Raw genomic sequence first — 17,371 nt, 5'->3', positions numbered from 1 at the left:
AATGTGAACAAAGACATGAAGGAAGGACATTTCAGAATAGTCCAGGGTAGCAAGAGCAGAGGATATTAAAATAAGTCTATTAGAAATTTTCAAGAGGAGGAATGGAATGACCAGAATATGATGCATAAGGAAGATGGGTCAAGTGACCAGTTGACAATGAGGGTCTACATTTATATAGCACTAGGCAATGATCATCTCATCTGATAAGTGGTGGGATTCAAATAAATTAACAGCTGGTTCTCTGCCCTAATGACTGTTTTAAGTATACAAAAAGATATATTGAAAAGTAGTTTAATATTTTATGCATTTAATACCTAAATAAGAACAATAAAAAAGGTACACAAAATTAGATTATGTTATAGTACTCACAGTAAGCAAACATCCTTTTGGAATGAAAGCAGTCACATGACCACAGCAGCCAATGTTGGAACATATGCAGAACCAAAGCTCATTCTACCTATTCTAACTCTTTTTTTCTTCTACTTCCATGGTTTCCTAAATGGGCGATAAGATAACACTTGAAATCTATATTCCTGTTGGTTCATTATGTCCCAGCTTCCTATTGGTTTCAACATTCAGGGAATACCAGTGTACTCATAATATCTTGGGGTAATTTTGGGCATAACATAAAGTAGAAACAAATGAAAGCTTGTTACCCCCTGGTTGTTTGGCACTTTTTCTCTTTACATATTTGTTTACTGGAGTAACAAAAATGAGGGAATTAAAATGTAGTATTTTTTCAAAGGTATAATGAGTTTTAAGAAATGAATAAATATTACAAGCATAGTTCCATCAATTTTTTTTCACCTATGGACGGAATGAACATTACCATGTACTTAGAAAATGCTGTTGTACAGATGAATGTTAAAAAAATAAGGAATGGGGGTGGCTAGGTGGCACAGTGGATAGAGCACCAGCCCTGGATTCAGGAGTACCTGAGTTAAAATCCGGCCTCAGACACTTAATAATTACCTAGCTGTGTGGCCTTGGGCGAGCCACTTAACCCCACTGCCTTGCAAAAAACCTCAAAAAAAAAAAAGGTAAGGAATGTATATTTGTGATTACCACATTGGACAACTGCCCAGGCATTCAATCAACATAAAATTAGGTATTGGTTCTGCCCAATGGTGTGAACTGAATGAATCCCACCACTACAACTGATCCTCTGGATAACCATTCACAAATAAGAAAACTGAGACAAATAGGAAACAAGAGACTTGCCCAAAATCACCCAGCTAGATTTAAGCTCAAGTCTTTTTGACTTTGGAGGCCCAGTGTTCTATCTTCTGAGTCTCCTAGTTGCCTTCTAGCAGCAGAGGATAGAAAGAAGAGATGGAAGAGATAGCAATTTGAAGTCCTCTATAATATAGCCCCATCCCATCTTTAGAGGTTTATTAATATAACCTTCCCCTCATACACTTTATGGTTCAGGTAAACTGAACTACTTGCTAGACTACATATTTGCAAGGGTATATGTGTATTCTCCTATCTTCTTGTCTTTGTTCACATAGTTCCCTCTATCAGAAAGTCCTGCTTCCTCCCTTCTATCAAGTTCTTACTCATTTTTTATATTCCAAATCAAATACCACCTCCTCCAGAAAGCCTTCTCTAATTTCTTCCTCCCTCCCCTTAAGCAAGTCTATTAGATGTTCCTCAAACTTGCCATTCCATCTCCTGTTCCTTGCTTCTTCATGACTTGCCTACCACAACTATAATGTGGTCTCTCCACACCTTTGCCTCTTTAGAGTCCTTGGTTTCCCTTAAGCCTTAGCTAAAGTGCTACCTCTTACAGGAGACCTTTCTTTTTTAGTTTTTGAAAGGTAATGAGGTTAAGTGACTCGCCCAAGGTCACACAGCTAGGTAATTATTAAGTGTCTGAGGTCAATTTTGAACTCAGGTCCTCCTGATTCCAGGATCTATCTACTGCACCACCTAGCTGCTCCAGGAGACCTTTATTAATCGAGTGCAGTCTCCCTCCTCAAATTATCATGCATTTACTTGACTGCATGTCAACTATATCCCTCAAGTAGAATGTAAGCTCCTTGAGAGCAGGAATCATTTTATCTTTCTCTTTACAGACACAGTCCCTGTTATATAACAGGAAATCAAAAAACCACTAAGCCTCTGTGTGTACTTAGACATTTGTTGAATTGAGTTGCAGAAATATTGTAAAGATAGAATCAAAGATGTGGTGACCATTCATCTCTTCCTCTGCTATCTCCTTTTTCTTTTGCCTTCAGTCTTTCTTAACATTAAGAGTCCTGTTTTCATTTTGTAACCATAGTATTTAAGCTTCAGCATTTGACTTTCTCGTGAATAGTATGAATTTAATTTCTTTAAGTATCAACTGATTTGATCTCCTTGCTATCTAACAGACTCTCAAAAATCTTCTCCAGTACCACAATGTGAAAATATTGATTTTTGTGGCACTCAGCTTTCCTTATTGTCCAACTTTCACAGTCATACATTGCTACTGCAATGATTATTTTGATTTATATGAACCACTGTTGACAAGCTGATATTTCTGCTATCCATATCTGTCAATAACTTTTTTTTTTAGGTTTTTGCAAGGCAAACGGGATTAAGTGGCTCGCCCAAGGCCACACAGCTAGGTAATTATTAAGTGTCTGAGACCGGATTTGAACCCAGGTACACCTGACTCCAGGGCTGGTGCGTTATCCACTGTGCCACCTAGCCGCCCCTGTCAATAACTTTCTTTGCAAGGAACATGCATCTTTAAAATTCAAGTTTGCAGTCACTGTCTGCAGTGATCCACTGCTTCCATTTCTTCTCACTTTATTTGCCAGCAAGTAATAGGACCAGTTGCCAAGATCTAAGTTTTTTTGATGTTAAGCTTCAAGTCAGCCTTTACATTTTCCTCTTTTACCCTCATCAAGATGCTTCTTAATTTTCACTGCTCAGAGTAGCATCATGTGTATATTTGAGTTTGTTAATATTTTTCCCAGCAATCTTAACTCTGAGTTTTGATTCACTCAGCCTGGTATTTTACAAAATATATTCTGCATATAAATTAAATAAATAAGATGATAATATACAGCCTTGTCATACTGTTCCAATCTTAAACCAATCCATAGTCCAATGTGGAGTTCTAATTGTTGCTTCCTGGCCCACACAAAGGTTCCTAAGAAGACAGGTAAGAAGATCAAGTACTCTTATCCCTTTGAGGACTTGCCACATTGTATTTGATCCACACAGTCAAAGGTTTTAGTGTAATCAATGAAACAGAAGTAGATGGGGTTTTTTTTTTTGCAACTTCCTTGCTTTCTCCACAGGTCAAAGAATGTTGGTAATTTGGTCTCTAGTTCCTTTGTTTCTTCAGAAATCAGTCTGTTATTCTTAGTCTTGGTTCACATATTTGTTGATGTTCAGCTTTCAGAATCTTAAACAATCTTGTTGATATGTGAAATAAGCACAATTATTCAATAATCTGAACATTTCTTGACATTGTACTTCTTTAGGAGGGGACATAATCTGATCTTTTTTAATCCAGTGGTCACTGTTGAGTTTTCCAGATTGATGGCAAACTGAGTAAAATATTAACCTTTCAGGGTTTGAAAGAGCTCAGCTTGAATTTCATCTCCTCTACTAACCTTGTCAGCAATGCTTCCTAAGACCCATTTGACTTCATTCTTCAGGATAATTGACTTTAGATCAATAACCATACCATCACAGTTATTGGTGATGTTAGGATATTTCTTGTATAATTCTTTTGTGTATTCTTGCCATCTCTTCTTTTTTTTTTCTTTTTGGTTTTTGCAAGGCAATGGGGTTAAGTGGCTTGCCCAAAGTGACACAGCTAAGTAATTATTAAGTGTCTGAGGCCAAATTTGAACTCAGGTTTTCCTGACTCCAAGGTCAGTGCTCTATTCCTTGCATGACCTAGCTGCCCCTTTGCCATCTCTTCTGAATCTCTTCTGCTTGTTAAATCCCTACCATTTTTGTTTGTCATCATGCCCAATTTTCTCATTTCTCCCTTGATAGCTCTAATTTTCTTTCTTTTTTCCCCTTATTATGTAAGTTCAACTTTTTTTTTTAGGTTTTTTTTTTGCAAGGCAAATGGGGTTAAGTGGCTTTCTCAAGGCCACACAGCTAGGTAATTATTAAGTGTCTGAGGCCAGATTTGAACTCAGGTACTACTGACTCCATGTCCAGTGCTCTCTCCACTGTGCCCCCTAGCTGCCCCAAAGTTCAACTTTACTTAAGAGATTCTGAAAGAAATATGTATTCCATAAAAACACTTGGATTAACTTTACTATATAGTATTGGGTTCTTTTTCTCCATTCACTCCTTTGCTAAGTGCTCCCTGTTCTCTCACCTCTCTCATTTCCCCCTCCCCAAACCCTCAAATAAAACATCTCCAAAGAGAAAGCAGAAGAGAGATGTCCGTAAAGACTTCCACCACTGCTGAGTTAGGGCTTGCCTGGACACCTCCAGTACTGAGATAGGAGGTCTTTGACCCACTCCACTCCCCTGCCTCTTGTCTGGCTCCCAAGTTTGTCTTCCATTCATTCTATGGATAGCTCTAATTTTCTTGAAGTGATCTCTTACCTTTCCCATTCTATTGTTTCCTTCTATTTCTTTGTATTGCTCATTTAAGAAAACATTCTTCTCTTCCTTGCTATTCTCTAGAATTCTGTATTCATTTGGGTATATCTTTCCTCTTCTCTTTTTTCTTTCACTTTTCTTCTTTTCTCAGGTATTTATAAAACCTCATCAGACAGCTGTTTTTCATCTTTGCTCTTCTTTTTCTTTGCAATGGCTTTTGTTGCTGCCTTCTGAACAAGTATACCAAGATATATACCAGATGCCAAGCTGCCCTATGCCATATGTTGTTTGTTTTTTTTTTTTTTGGCAAGGCAATGGGGTTAAGTGACTTGCACAAAGCAAGGTAATTATTAAGTGTTTGAAGTCGGATTTGAATTCAGGTCTTCCTGACTCCAGGGCCAGTGCTCTATCCACTGTGCCACCTAGCTGCCCCCATATATTATTTTGTATTAAAGAGAGAAAGGCTTCTGGCACATTAGGCAAACTCCTTCTGGTGAACTCTTGGGAAGACATAGATAATAGTTCTACATAGGCTAGGCAGACATTTATAGGTTGCAATCAATTATCATTCATAAATTTAAAGCTAGAAGGGATCTCAGAGGTCATTGAGCCAAACTCCCTTATTCACCAACAAGAAAACAGACCAGAAATTAAGTTACTTTCCCAAGATCACCCAGCTATAAGTGTCTGAAATAGGATTTGAACTCTGATCTTCCTGATTCAAAGTCCTATACTCTATCCACTATATGATGCTATGCTGCTTCTCAATGAGGTGAAATTTCAGATAAATTTGAGGATTTGAATAATTTGATCTGAATTAACAGATTATTTGATAATCTGATACCTACCTTATCATGGTATTGGAGGTGACCCTTGAGTTGTCCAAGTCTATACCAAGAGAAGTACACGTTCTCACATGTCCTATGAAGCCAAATAGATTTTGAATAAAGCCTCAGTGATAGATTGCATGTCTGGTAGCTTTGTTTGGAAAAACTCAGAATGACTGTTGAGTGATTTATGCTTTAGCTATAGCAATTCTCAAAGACTATCTGATTTTTGTTGTTTTTGTTTTTTTCAGTCATTTCTGTCCAACTCTTTGTGACCCCATTTGGGGTTTTCTTGGCAAAACTATTGGAGTGTTTTGTCATTTGCTTCCCCAGTTCATTTTACAGATAAGGAAACTGAGGCAAACAGTTTAGTAACTTGACAGCTAATAAATGTCTTAATTATTTCTAGATCACAATTATTCCTGAAAATACCTTTCTCTTTGAAACTGTGAGAAAGAAGAATAACTAAATGAAAACATCTGATAAAGTGACCTTAACTAACAAATTATCCAACATTTTGCCCTAGTGGTCCCCCATCTCTTTGTGAAGAGAAAGGAGAGGTATTTCATTAGCTATTCCCTTAAGTCAATAATAATATTCATAAATGTTCTGAAGTTCATAAAAACACCCCAAGATTCTCCCAGTAATGCTAATCAGCTAATAGGACAAAAAATATATGAATGGAGTGTTGGACTTGAAGTCAGGAAGACTTTGGTTTAAATCCTGTCTCTCTGTGTCTCAGTTATAGAGAGATGATAATAGGACCTGGGGCAGCTAGTGGAGTCAAATCTGGTCTCAGATATTTACTAGTGGTGTGACCCTGGGCAAGTTACTTAACCCTGTTTCCCTCAGTTCTTGATCAGCAAAATGAACTCGAGAAGGAAATGGCAAATCTCTCCAGGATTTTTGCCAAAGAAAACCCCAAATGGGACCATAAAGAGTCAGACACAACTGAAAATAACTGAACAATAACAACAACAGAATCCACATATGAAGTCACAGAACCAGAATCAAAGGAGATAATACACATAAAATGCTTGGTAAACCTTGGTAAACCTTAAAGGTCTCTGTAAATACATCAGCTGTGTTGAATCATTTACCAGCAGAATTCCATCAGAACTTCAGTTGACTCAAAGAAGATGTGAGAGAAGCTTAGTCAGCTTGTAAGCAACTGGTATAAAAGATATCACAAGGATATCTTTGTGTTTATTAAGGACATGAGAAATGGTGGAAATTTGAATTTGAATCTAGGTTCTGATAGTCACCACATTAAGCCTGGTGAGGGCTTAATAAATGCTAGTTGACTGTGTGATTTCAAGGAAGTCATTTAATTTTTCTGTAACTCTATTTCCTCATCTGCAAAATGCAACAGATGGACCAGATGATTTCTGGGATCCCTTCCTGCTTTAAATCCATGACCCTATGATCCTATGTAGCACTAGACTCAATTGATCAAACAGCATTTATTCAGCACTTGCTACATTCAGGTGTTGTGTGAGGCTAGATACCAATGATACAATCAAAACCTTAGAAGGTCAGTCAAAAGCTACATCTTTAAAGAACTAGAGGAAGCAGTGATGGGTAGATTCTCTCTGAAGGATTTGGGGAAGGACATGGACAAGCACTGCACAGAAGATGAGGAAACCATGAGTAGGGTATTATCTACTTTGCTGGAGGGAGAATCATATTCCTGAGATCCAGGCCAAAGAATCTGTGAGCTGGAAGGGACCTCAGTGGCCATCCAGTCCAAACTGTACCAAAAAGGAAGTCCCTCGCTTTAACATACTTGATAAATAGTCATCCAAGTTTTGGCTTGAGGACCTCCAAGGAGGCAGCCCACTACCTCACCACTGGTTCCAACATTTGGGGCCAAAAAGAGTAGGTCTAATTATTCTTGCACATGACAGATGCCTGAAGACTGATAGCATGTCTGTCTGTCTTGATTAGTTACCTATGTCTGAGTCATATCCCCTTGCCAGACTGTAAACTCCATGAGGGCAGGTATCTTGCCTGCTCTAAACTTTCTCCTCTGAGTCTAACACATAATAGAAACTGAACAAATGTTGAATTGAAAAGCACCTGTGGTCAGAATTGATGGGACAGATTGTGGTCCTGGATCAGACAAGGCCAATTGGCCTACATAAAGACTGAACCCTCACTCACAGTCTCCTTCAAATGAGGTTCTAACTAGCCACTAAATATTTACTCACAGAAATAATGATAGGGATTGGAAGCAGTCAGGACCTGCAATCTCCTCTTACTCCATATTATCCTCTTTCTTGATTAATAGGAATCCCTTCCACTAATAGGAATTCCATGCTTTCCAGGAAGGGATGTGTTTTCCCACAGGGACAGTCATATTCTGTCCTACTCAATCCTACCCCCACCCCATTCCTTGCCAATACTTCTCCAATACCAGCCTTGGAGGCCACACTCTGTCAATTCCTGAGAGGAGAGGGAGGACTTTAGACAGACCTGTGGCCACAGGCCTGCTGGGCCTGCCAGGCTGGTGAGCCACTGCAGGAAACCTTAATGGGAGGGTGCCTTAATTGGATAAACACAGGGGGAATAGAGAATGGTCAACCCACAGTGTCAGGAAGCCTTTTCCATATAACCTGCAGGCTAAGTTTGGGTTACTGTGGAGAGATCCAAGAACATAGGAAAGAAAGCCCATACCTTAAAGTGTGTCCAGGACAGTGGGGAAATGGAATTCTAGATCTGGAAAGGATATCAAAGGTCATTTAGTCCAATCCAAATCTGAATAAGAACCCCTCTATAACAATTACACAAGTGGTCATCTAGTTTTAACTTGAAGATTTACAACGACACCCTACTCCACAAAGCAGCCCATTCCATTTTTGAATAAATCTGAATACTAAAAATCTTTTCTTTCTAACAGGGTAAAAAATTCTGCCTTCATATAACTTCCACTGTGGGTCTAAGCAGCACATTTGCTCCTTTTCTAAACATGAACTTTTCAGATACAGGGAGAAATCTTTTATGCTAACTATAAATTTTGTTCTTTCTCAGGTTGACTATTCCCAGTTCTTTCAACCAATCCTCACATGACTTCATTTCCTGTCATTTTCTGGGACAGAGGAAGACAATTCACTTTAGGGCCAGGGAAGATAGTACCTTGTACCAGTCTAAGCCTCCTATGTATCTCATGTATCAATTCAAAGCAATGACCTCACCACTATAGTGGGGAGGCATGGAAGACAGCTCAAGCTTATAGATCAGAGAAAGTCCACTGACCCTTTACTGATTACCAGGGCAGAATCTACAAGGCAGTTCCCTTCCTTGGTACCTTCATCAATGGATCTTCTGAATATCAGAAAAGCCTTCTATCCCTTATTCCCCTTGGATGACAGTTCAAAAGTATATCTGGTCCCTGGTGTCATGAAGAATAAGCAATACTTTTTTTTTAGGTTTTTTTTTTTTGCAAGGCAATGGAGTTAAGTGGCTTGCCCAAGGCCACACAGCTAGGTAATTATTAAGTGTCTGAGTCTGGATTTGAACTCAGGTACTCATGACTCCAGGGCCAGTGCTCTATCCACTGCACCACCTAGCTGCCCCCAAGAATAAGAAATACTTGAGGATCCAGGTGGCAAGTATGCATTAAGCAGATGCTGTAATAGATTTGCACTGATGCCTCCAAATTCCCCTACTCAGAGTCCCTTGTGAAGGATGGTTCATGGAAAGGTTGAATTTACCAGTAATTTTACCCAGTGTGTACATAGCACTTTAAGATTTGTAAAGCATCCTACATAATGTTATCTTATTTAATACTCAAAAACACCATTCTAAGTTTGAGACAATTATTAGTCTTATTTTACAGATGAGAAAACTGAGGCTTCAAGGGCATAAGTGATTTGTCCAGCTAACATGAGCTAACATGAGGCAATATGAGACAAGACTTGAACGAAATCTTCCTGATTCTATCTATTATATCACCTAGATTATAGGCTATGGTCATGTAAATAGTAAAAGGAGTTGGCTTATAAGACTATTGAACTATGATCTTGGTCTCATATGTTCCCTGCTCTGGCCCACAAAATTAGACTCCTGCCCCAGAATTCTTACCTTACTAACTTAGGTATGATAGCAGGTAAGAGCTAAGGAAGAAAACTTAGAAATGTAGTGTAATACTCTTAAGAGAGTTCCTAGCATCCAGGAATGATGAGATGAATAATCAGTTCCTCAGTATTCTGCCTTGGTCAGACCCATTATGTTCAGTTATGGACAGCAAGTTTTAGAAATAACATTATGATTGTGATGAAGCATGACAGTAATTTCTACTTCTGGAGAAGCTGAGTTTGGTGCATTGCTTTTGAGTCAGGGAATTCTGAAATACAGCAGGGCAAAAGCCAATCAGGTGTTGGTACTAGGGTGGTATTGATGTCAGAAGGCACCAGTATGACACCCCCCCCCCCAAGAGGAAATCCCCCTATGGAGAGGTGAATTGGTCTAGCTTGGAAACAGAGCAGGTCAAAGCTTTTGTGCTAATCATCAGTGGAATTGGGTTGATGAGTGGTTCCTGTACTTCCAAATTGGGAGAGGGAGGGAGGGAAGGAAGGAAGGGAAGACACTGAAAAATTGGAGACTTTCTAGAGGAAAGAAACCAGAATGATGTAGGATTGGTGCAAAAGTCCATAGCTGAAGTTCCATTGGGGATTATAGAAGGTGGGGGTAGGATGTGACAGGCTCTTTTGTATATAAAAAAAATTATATTTCTTCTGTTTTACCCAAAGGATGAGAAAAGGACAGAAGGACTGAACTAGGAGTAATGGATAGAAGTTATAAAGAAGTCAATTCAGGCTTAATGTTAGGGGAAAACCTAACTAACTCTTAAAGATATTCAAGATTGGAATGGATGCTTCTGGAAGTAGTAGATACCCCATCATTGGAAATCTTTAAACAAAGATTGGATGTTAACTTGTCAGGTGTATTGCTATGGTGGTTCTTATTTGGAATCCCAGTTATATTTGTGAACTTGGACAAGGCATGTGATCTCCTGGGCCTCAGTTTCGTCTTTTAAAAAAATTTTTTTTTTGGTTTTTGCAAAGCAATGGGGTTAAGTGACTTGCCCAAAATCTCACAGCTAGGAAATTGTTAAGTGTCTGAGGTCACATTTGAACTCAGGTCCTCCTGACTCCAGGGTCAGTGCTCCATCCACTGTGTCATCTAGCTGCCCCTGGTGGTTTTTATTTAGATATGGGATAGATGACTTCTCAGGTCCCTTCCAAGCTAAAGAACTATGATCCTACTAAGGATCAAGCTAATCCTTTTACTTATGTCTCATTCTTCCCAGATTCCTCTAGACTATGGGCAGAGAACATCCAGCACTCTGGCTATTTATAAGGTTTGTGATCTGGTGTGCTATGCCTCAAAATTCAATAAACAGAGGAGATTTTTAGGGGTGAATTAATTGTTTGATCAAATATAGCAGGTTGAAAGATGTTATAAATATCGAAATGGCCTTTGGTAGAAAAAAGGTTCCTTATTTCTGCTCTAGGATCTTGCTGCAGCAACATCATTTTCTCCCTTATCATTTTTTCCATCTGTCCACAAATATACTCAGTTCACTCCAGTTCACAACAAAAGGAAACTGCCTTTGCCTTTTTAAATCTCATCTAACTATGCGCTGGAGTTCAAATCTGGCCTCATCTGTAAAATGAATAGGAGAAGGAAAATGGTAGACCATTCCCAGCACCTTTGCTAACAAAACTCTAAATGGAATCATGGGGGCAGCTAGGTGGTGTAGTGGATAAAGCACCAGCCCTGGAGTCAGGAGGACCTGAGTTCAAATCCAACTTTAGACACTTAATAATCACCTAGAAGTTGACCTTGGGCAAGTCTTAATCCCATTGCCTTAAATAAATAAAATTCAAAATAAATGGGGTCATGAAGTGTCAGAAACAATGGAACAACAACCACAAATTCTGCTTCATCTCTCTTTTACTAAACTTCATTTCCTCACTACCAATTCTTACCTTACACCTTACAATTAGGCTTCTATCATCACCACTCTATTGAAACTTCTCTTAAGTCACTGTAAGGTCTGGATCATCAAATCTAATGGTCTTAAAAAAACAAATACAAACAAACAAACAACTTTAATCCTTTCTGGCTTTTTGACACTGTTGACTTTTGACTTCTTCTTGAATAATCTCTTTTCCATTCACTTCAGAGAGACATTATCCACTCCTGGTTCTCCTCTAATTTTTCTAACCACTCACAACCCCTTAATATATGTTCCCAGTGATCTGATCTTGGACTCATTCATTCATTCTCTCTCTTTTTCTGCTTCTGACTCCCTTGGCAAGAAGGGTTAAGTACTTTGTCCAAGGTCACCTAGCTTGTAAGTATCTGAAACTGGATTTGAATTCGGTTCCTCCTGATTTCAGGTATGCCACCCAGCTAACCCCATAATCTCTTGCTATATTCTCTTCCTTAATTATTTCATACTTTCTTGCCTTCAGCTAACATTTCTATGTAGAAGACTTCCCAATCTCTATGCTCCCTAGTTCTGCTCTCATTTTTGATCTCCAGATCAACTCTAACTGGATATTTTTATTTGTATATCCCACTAACACATCCAACTCCAACATGGCCAAAATAGACTTCATTAGCTTCTGCCTTAAACTTACTTCTCTTTCTGACTTTGCTATTTCAGTCTGGGACAACATTATTCACCTAGCTTCCACCTGCCTTTGCCTTTTTAAATTTCATCTAACTATGCGCTGGAGTTCAAATCTGGCCTCATCTGTAAAATGAATAGAAGAAGGAAAATGGCAGACCATTCCAGCACCTTTGCTAAGAAAACTCTAAATGGAATCATGGGGGCAGCTAGGTGGTGTAGTGGATAGAGTACCAGCCCTGGAGTATATTTTAAATTCAGGTATATTTTAAATTCCTTCTTTTCCCTTACCATTCATTTCCAATCAATTACAAAATTCTGTTGATTAAAAAAGATGACACAATCCATTCTATACTCTGCCTTCAGTGAACAAACAACAAATAAGCATTTATCAAGAAAAAAAAATCCTGTTAATTTTAACTTTGCACTATCTCTTCAATTCTCTGCCCACCATTTCCACTGGCACTAAGAGGTTGCAATCTATATGGACTATTGAAATAGTTTTCTTACAGGCCTTCCTACCTGCACTCTCTAGTCCTGATACCTCTTTTGAGAATCTCCAACTGACTTCATATGTCCAAATGACTTCATCATTTTCCCCCTTAAACTTCTCAATTCAATAAGCATGTATTAGGCTCTCTATATGTCAGATGCTGTGCTAGTTCATAAGGACACAAAAACAAAAAGCAGAAACAATCCCTCACTTCAAGGACCCTAAATTCTACTGAGGAAAACAATAACAACAATAAAATAACATGGATAGTAGGTCAAGATTTGCAAAGGATTTATAAACATTATCTCATTTGAGCACGTATACAAATAAGTACAAAATAAATACAAAGTAATTCAGTGAAGAGATGGAGAGCTCTAAAAACTAAGGGGAATTGTAATATCATAGATGAAATACTGAAGGGAGCTATAGAGGTCATCTAGTCCAAACTCCTCATTTTACAGATGAGGAAACTGAGACTCAAAAAGATTAAGTTGTTCATGGTCCCCACAGGTAGTAGGTAGCAGATGACGATTAGGATAGATCCTTTGTTAGGAGAAGACACTTGACCTGAGTCTTGAAGGGAAGTGGGGATTTCAAGTGCAGAAGTGATGGAGAACTTTCTTGTGCTTGCTTTGGCAGCACATATACTAAAATTGGAACAATACAGAGATGATTAGCATGGCCCCTGTGGAAGGATGACACACAAATTCATGAAGGGAACATTCCAGGTATGAGCCACAGCCTTGTGCAAAGAGCAGGAGGCAGGAGATGGAGTGTCACATAGTAAGTAGACCAGTTGGCTTGGAACATGGAATATATGAGAGGGGATAATAAGGAGTTGTTTTAGAACTTCAGTTGAATTATCAAACAGAAACATTAAATAATCTTAAGTGATCCTTCTTGTGCATATATCTGGTCATGTCCCTTGATACTCAGAAATTTTCTGGGTTTCTTTATTGCCTACATTGTAAAGCTCAAACTCTTCTGCAAGGTCTTGAGGCCTTCAACAACACTGATGGTGTTCATTTCCCCAGTTCTATCTCAAAATATTCTCTTCTGTATATTCTATGCGTCAGACAAACTAGACTGTGCTTTTTCTCCTCCACCACCAACCAAAATCCTGAACCTATCCAACCATTGTACCTTTGCTCAATTTTCCACATCTAAAATATCACTACTTTCTTCTTTCACCCGCTTAATTTTTATTCTTCCTTTAAAATACAATGCAAAGGGTCCCTCTAAGAAACTTTTTCAGAGTTTGTGTAATAATTTTCTTTCTCAAACTTCCCATGGAAATTTTCTTTTAAATTTCCATGCTAATTTGTGTATTGGGGTAGCTGTCTACCTATGTGAACTTGGGTGGACTACATGGCTTTCCTCTGAGTGTCAGCCTAAATATATCAGAAGAGGATCATTGCCAGAGGGCAACAGGGTGATGAATTTTTTGAGCAGCAACTTTTCACGATTTCTTTGAAGGCCTGAAACCTGGATCAATAAAAGAAATGCCTACGAAAATTCGTGAGAGCTTAGCTGTATGTGTACATACCAGTTATTAGAAGTTGTTTGTATGATTGTGATGTTTAGTAGAACTAAGATGAAGTTCATTTGAAAGATAAAGAAACTGAGATCCACTCTCTACATTCTTTTTTTTTAGGTTTGCTTTTTTTTTTTTTGCAAGGTAATGGGGTTAAGTGGCTTGCCCAAGGCCACACAGCTAGGTAATTATTAAGTGTCTGAGGCTGGATTTGAACTCAGGTACCCCTGACCCCGGGGCCGGTGCCCTATCCACTGTGCTACCTAGCTGCCCCTCACTCTACTTTCAGGCTAGAATGGGCAACTTAAGTCTCCTTCCAGGCCCCTCACCTGCGCACTGCGGCCTCCGATATAGCATCATCTTTCCTGATGTGCATTCCTGCCCCCATCCGATTCTTCTCCCTCTTTCCCAAGAGAGAGATTTATACACGACTCCAATGTAAACACCCAGCACTTACGGGTTGGGGCCAGGCGGACACTTCTCAGAGTTCCCAAGGACATCCCGATATTTCCCTACCCCTGGCTTCCTTCCCCCTCGCTGCCCCAGCGCCCAACTGCTCCCCACTCTCCCCACCTCCCCCAACATCCCGCCCACTCCTTTCTTCGGGGCCCTCATTGGCCCCTCCGGAGAGGGGGGGGGAGCCTACGGAGACGAGACGGTTCCCCGGCAGGATTGGCCGCCAGTGCTAGTCCATCCCACGTTCGCCATGGTGACCACGTTAAGTGCGGTGGGGAGAGTTCCAAATCCCACCCCTGCCCCCCCTGCTTCCCCCACCCCCGGACCACTGCATTCCAGACCCTGGTTCCCCCTCCCCCCCAACACCCAGGCTAGGGCCGGAGAAGGGAGGACTCGGTCCCCCAGGAGATGGATACACAAACCCGCTCCGGAATGGGCTTTCGCCCTCACTCCCCCCGCCCCCCAAAAAGGCTGGAGGGAGAAAGTTGGGTTAGAGGAGTTGGGTCTGTCCGGACTTCGGGACTGGCAGGAGCCCACGCCACTCCCTTCCCCCCAGACTCGGGACTTCTGCGGCTGCCCTGGGTCTCCAAGCCTCGGGGCTCCCCTGCACCCCCTGGCCGCCCCGGGAAGGGGAGCAAAGTTTTTCCTTCGAGACGGCCCGGGAAGAGGACGGCGCCCGGCCCCTCACACTGAGACTCACCTGGCCCGCCTCGCTCCCCGCGCGGCCTGGCCCGCCTCGACCCGCTTCGGTGGAACGCCGCTCAGCTCGGCTCAGCCCTTTGGAAGGCAGAGCGGAGAGGGGAGCCGGGGCAGCCGGCGGCCTGGGCGGCCGAGGTTCCTGCAGCCGCGGAGGGAGGAGGGACGGGGGAAGCGCAGTCTCCTCCTCCCGGGGGGCGGGGAGAGGGACAGGGAGAGGGGCTGGGGCCGGGGCCGGGACCGGGGCCGGGGCCGGGGCCGGGGCCGGGGCCGGGGCCGGGGCCGGGGCCGGGGCCGGGGCCGGGGCCGGGGCCGGGGCCGGGGCCGGGGCGGGGCCGGGGCTGGCGCGGCCCGGCCCGAGGGGTCCCTTGTGCCGGGCTCGTCGCGATGAGGCTCGAACCCCCTGATCCCATCCGGTCCTTATTGACCGAGTTTGGACTTGGCGCGGACGGCCTGGCTCGTTCAAGTCCGACTTGGCTCGGTCCTGCCAAGGAGAGGCTGCCAGGGGAGCGAGTTGGCCCTCGGAGACCCGAAAGAGGAGCCCCACGGGGCAGTTCCCAAGCCTTGAACAGGGAGGGAAGGGGTCAGTTTCATAGTAGTCCGACCCTTAGTGTCCAAACTCACGGTCGTTTCTTCCAAGACAACTATCCATGTCTTCTTCTGCTGTCCTTCCTTTTTGTTTTTAATCTTTTCCATTATCTGATCTTTTTCAAGGAGTCCTGTTTTCTTACTATGTGGCTAAAGTATGTGAGTGCTGCTCATCTGGGGGAAACAAAGTGAAGGTGAGCCAGAAGGACTGAATGAAAACAATTCAATGAGAGAGAGAGAGAGAGAGAGAGAGAGAGACAGAGACAGAGACAGAGACAGAGACAGAGACAGAGAGACAGAGAGAGGCAGAGAGAGGCAGAGAGAGGCAGAGATAGAGACCAGAGACACACATAGAGACAGAGACTGAGAGAGGACATCGAATGTGAGTTTGTGTGTGTGTGTGTGTGTGTGTGTGTGTGTGTGTGTGTGACAGAGAGATAGAGACAGAGACAGACAGACAAAGACGGAAAGAGACAGAGAGACCAGAGAGAGACAGAGGCACAGAGAGACAAAAAGAGAGGAGTGTGTGTGTGTGTGTGTGTGTGAGAGAGAGAGAGAGAGAGACAGACAGACAGACAGACAGACAGACAGACAGACAGAGAGCTCAGGTTATGAATCCCCCCCACACACACACAGACACACACACAGACACACACACAAACATACCATACTGGGGAGAAGAGGGACCTGGGGGAACTTGAAGAGCCAGTTTTAGCACCTATTCTGAAAGCAACAGTTAGTGTGGCATAGTAGATCTAGAGCTGACCTTAAACCTCTGAAATATATTAATTGTGTGACCCTCAACAAGTCACTTACCTTCTTACTATCCCTCTAGGTAAATCTTTAAGATTATAAAATGCAAAAAAGGTACCATCCAACATTGTCAAAGGAGTTCTCTTACATAAAGTAGTGAAAGTTTAGATCCAATCCCTATTTCAATTTTGTAGACAAGTTTCTTGAGAGCAGTCAGGTGAAAACTACAATAAAGCCACAAGTAAGAAATCAAGAGAACTGTTAGATTCGACTGCCACAACTAACGAGCTTTTCATTCCTGAGATTCAGTTTCTTTCTCAGTATAATGTAGTAGGACTAGGTGAGTTCTAGAGGTTCCTTGTTCTAACAATCCATGTACTATTATAACTTTGTTTCTCTCTGGTTTACTTCATCTATAAGAAAAGGGAACTGGACTAGATGTTTTCAAGATAGCTTGAAATAAAAAAAAATTATTAGTATTTTATTTCCCCCCAATTACATGTAAAAACAATTTTAAAATATTTGTACTTAAAACTTTTAGTTCCAAATTCTCTAAAAAGTCTCTCCCTCCCCACCCTACTTATTAAGAAAGCAAGCAACTCAATTTAGGCTGTACATACGTAGTCATATAAAACATTTCTATTTTAGTTGTGTTGTGAAAGAAAACATAGATATCCATCCCCCCCCCAAAAAAAACCCTCAAGATAAAAAAAAAATTCAATCTATATTCAGCACCATCAGCTACTTCTCTGGGAATAGATAGCATTTTTTTTTCATCATAAGTGCTTCAGAGTTGTCTTGGATCACTGTATTGCTTT

At 41.3% G+C, this 17,371-nt stretch overlaps 1 protein-coding gene and 1 non-coding gene across 7 annotated transcripts in view; one reads left to right on the top strand and one right to left on the bottom strand.

Annotated features, from left to right (window-relative positions):
- The window catches only part of CCDC102A (coiled-coil domain containing 102A), a 49,476-nt gene extending 34,127 nt beyond the window's left edge, over nt 1-15,349 (bottom strand). Inside the window, exons 1-3 of one of the 6 annotated variants that reach the window (XM_074211239.1) lie at nt 14,390-14,592; nt 5,415-5,487; nt 370-495 (exon numbers count right to left, since the gene is read on the bottom strand). The gene's annotated coding sequence lies outside the window, so the exon portion shown is untranslated. Of the gene's footprint in view, nt 1-369; nt 496-5,414; nt 14,362-14,389; nt 14,593-15,216 lie in introns of those variants that run through there. The other 5 variants (XM_074211238.1, XM_074211243.1, XM_074211240.1 and 2 more) reach the window with 5 other exon arrangements.
- LOC141510443 (U6 spliceosomal RNA) lies at nt 13,150-13,256 on the top strand. The gene has a single exon (XR_012474931.1). It is a non-coding gene; the product is annotated as a U6 spliceosomal RNA (small nuclear RNA).
- Nucleotides 15,350-17,371: the final 2,022 nt, after the last annotated feature.

The sequence above is a fragment of the Macrotis lagotis genome, chromosome 1 (genome assembly GCF_037893015.1).
Source record: "Macrotis lagotis isolate mMagLag1 chromosome 1, bilby.v1.9.chrom.fasta, whole genome shotgun sequence".
Taxonomy (NCBI): domain Eukaryota; kingdom Metazoa; phylum Chordata; class Mammalia; order Peramelemorphia; family Peramelidae; genus Macrotis; species Macrotis lagotis.
The sequence above is the reverse complement of the archived record's forward strand: the minus strand, read 5'-3'. Positions and strand labels throughout refer to the sequence as shown.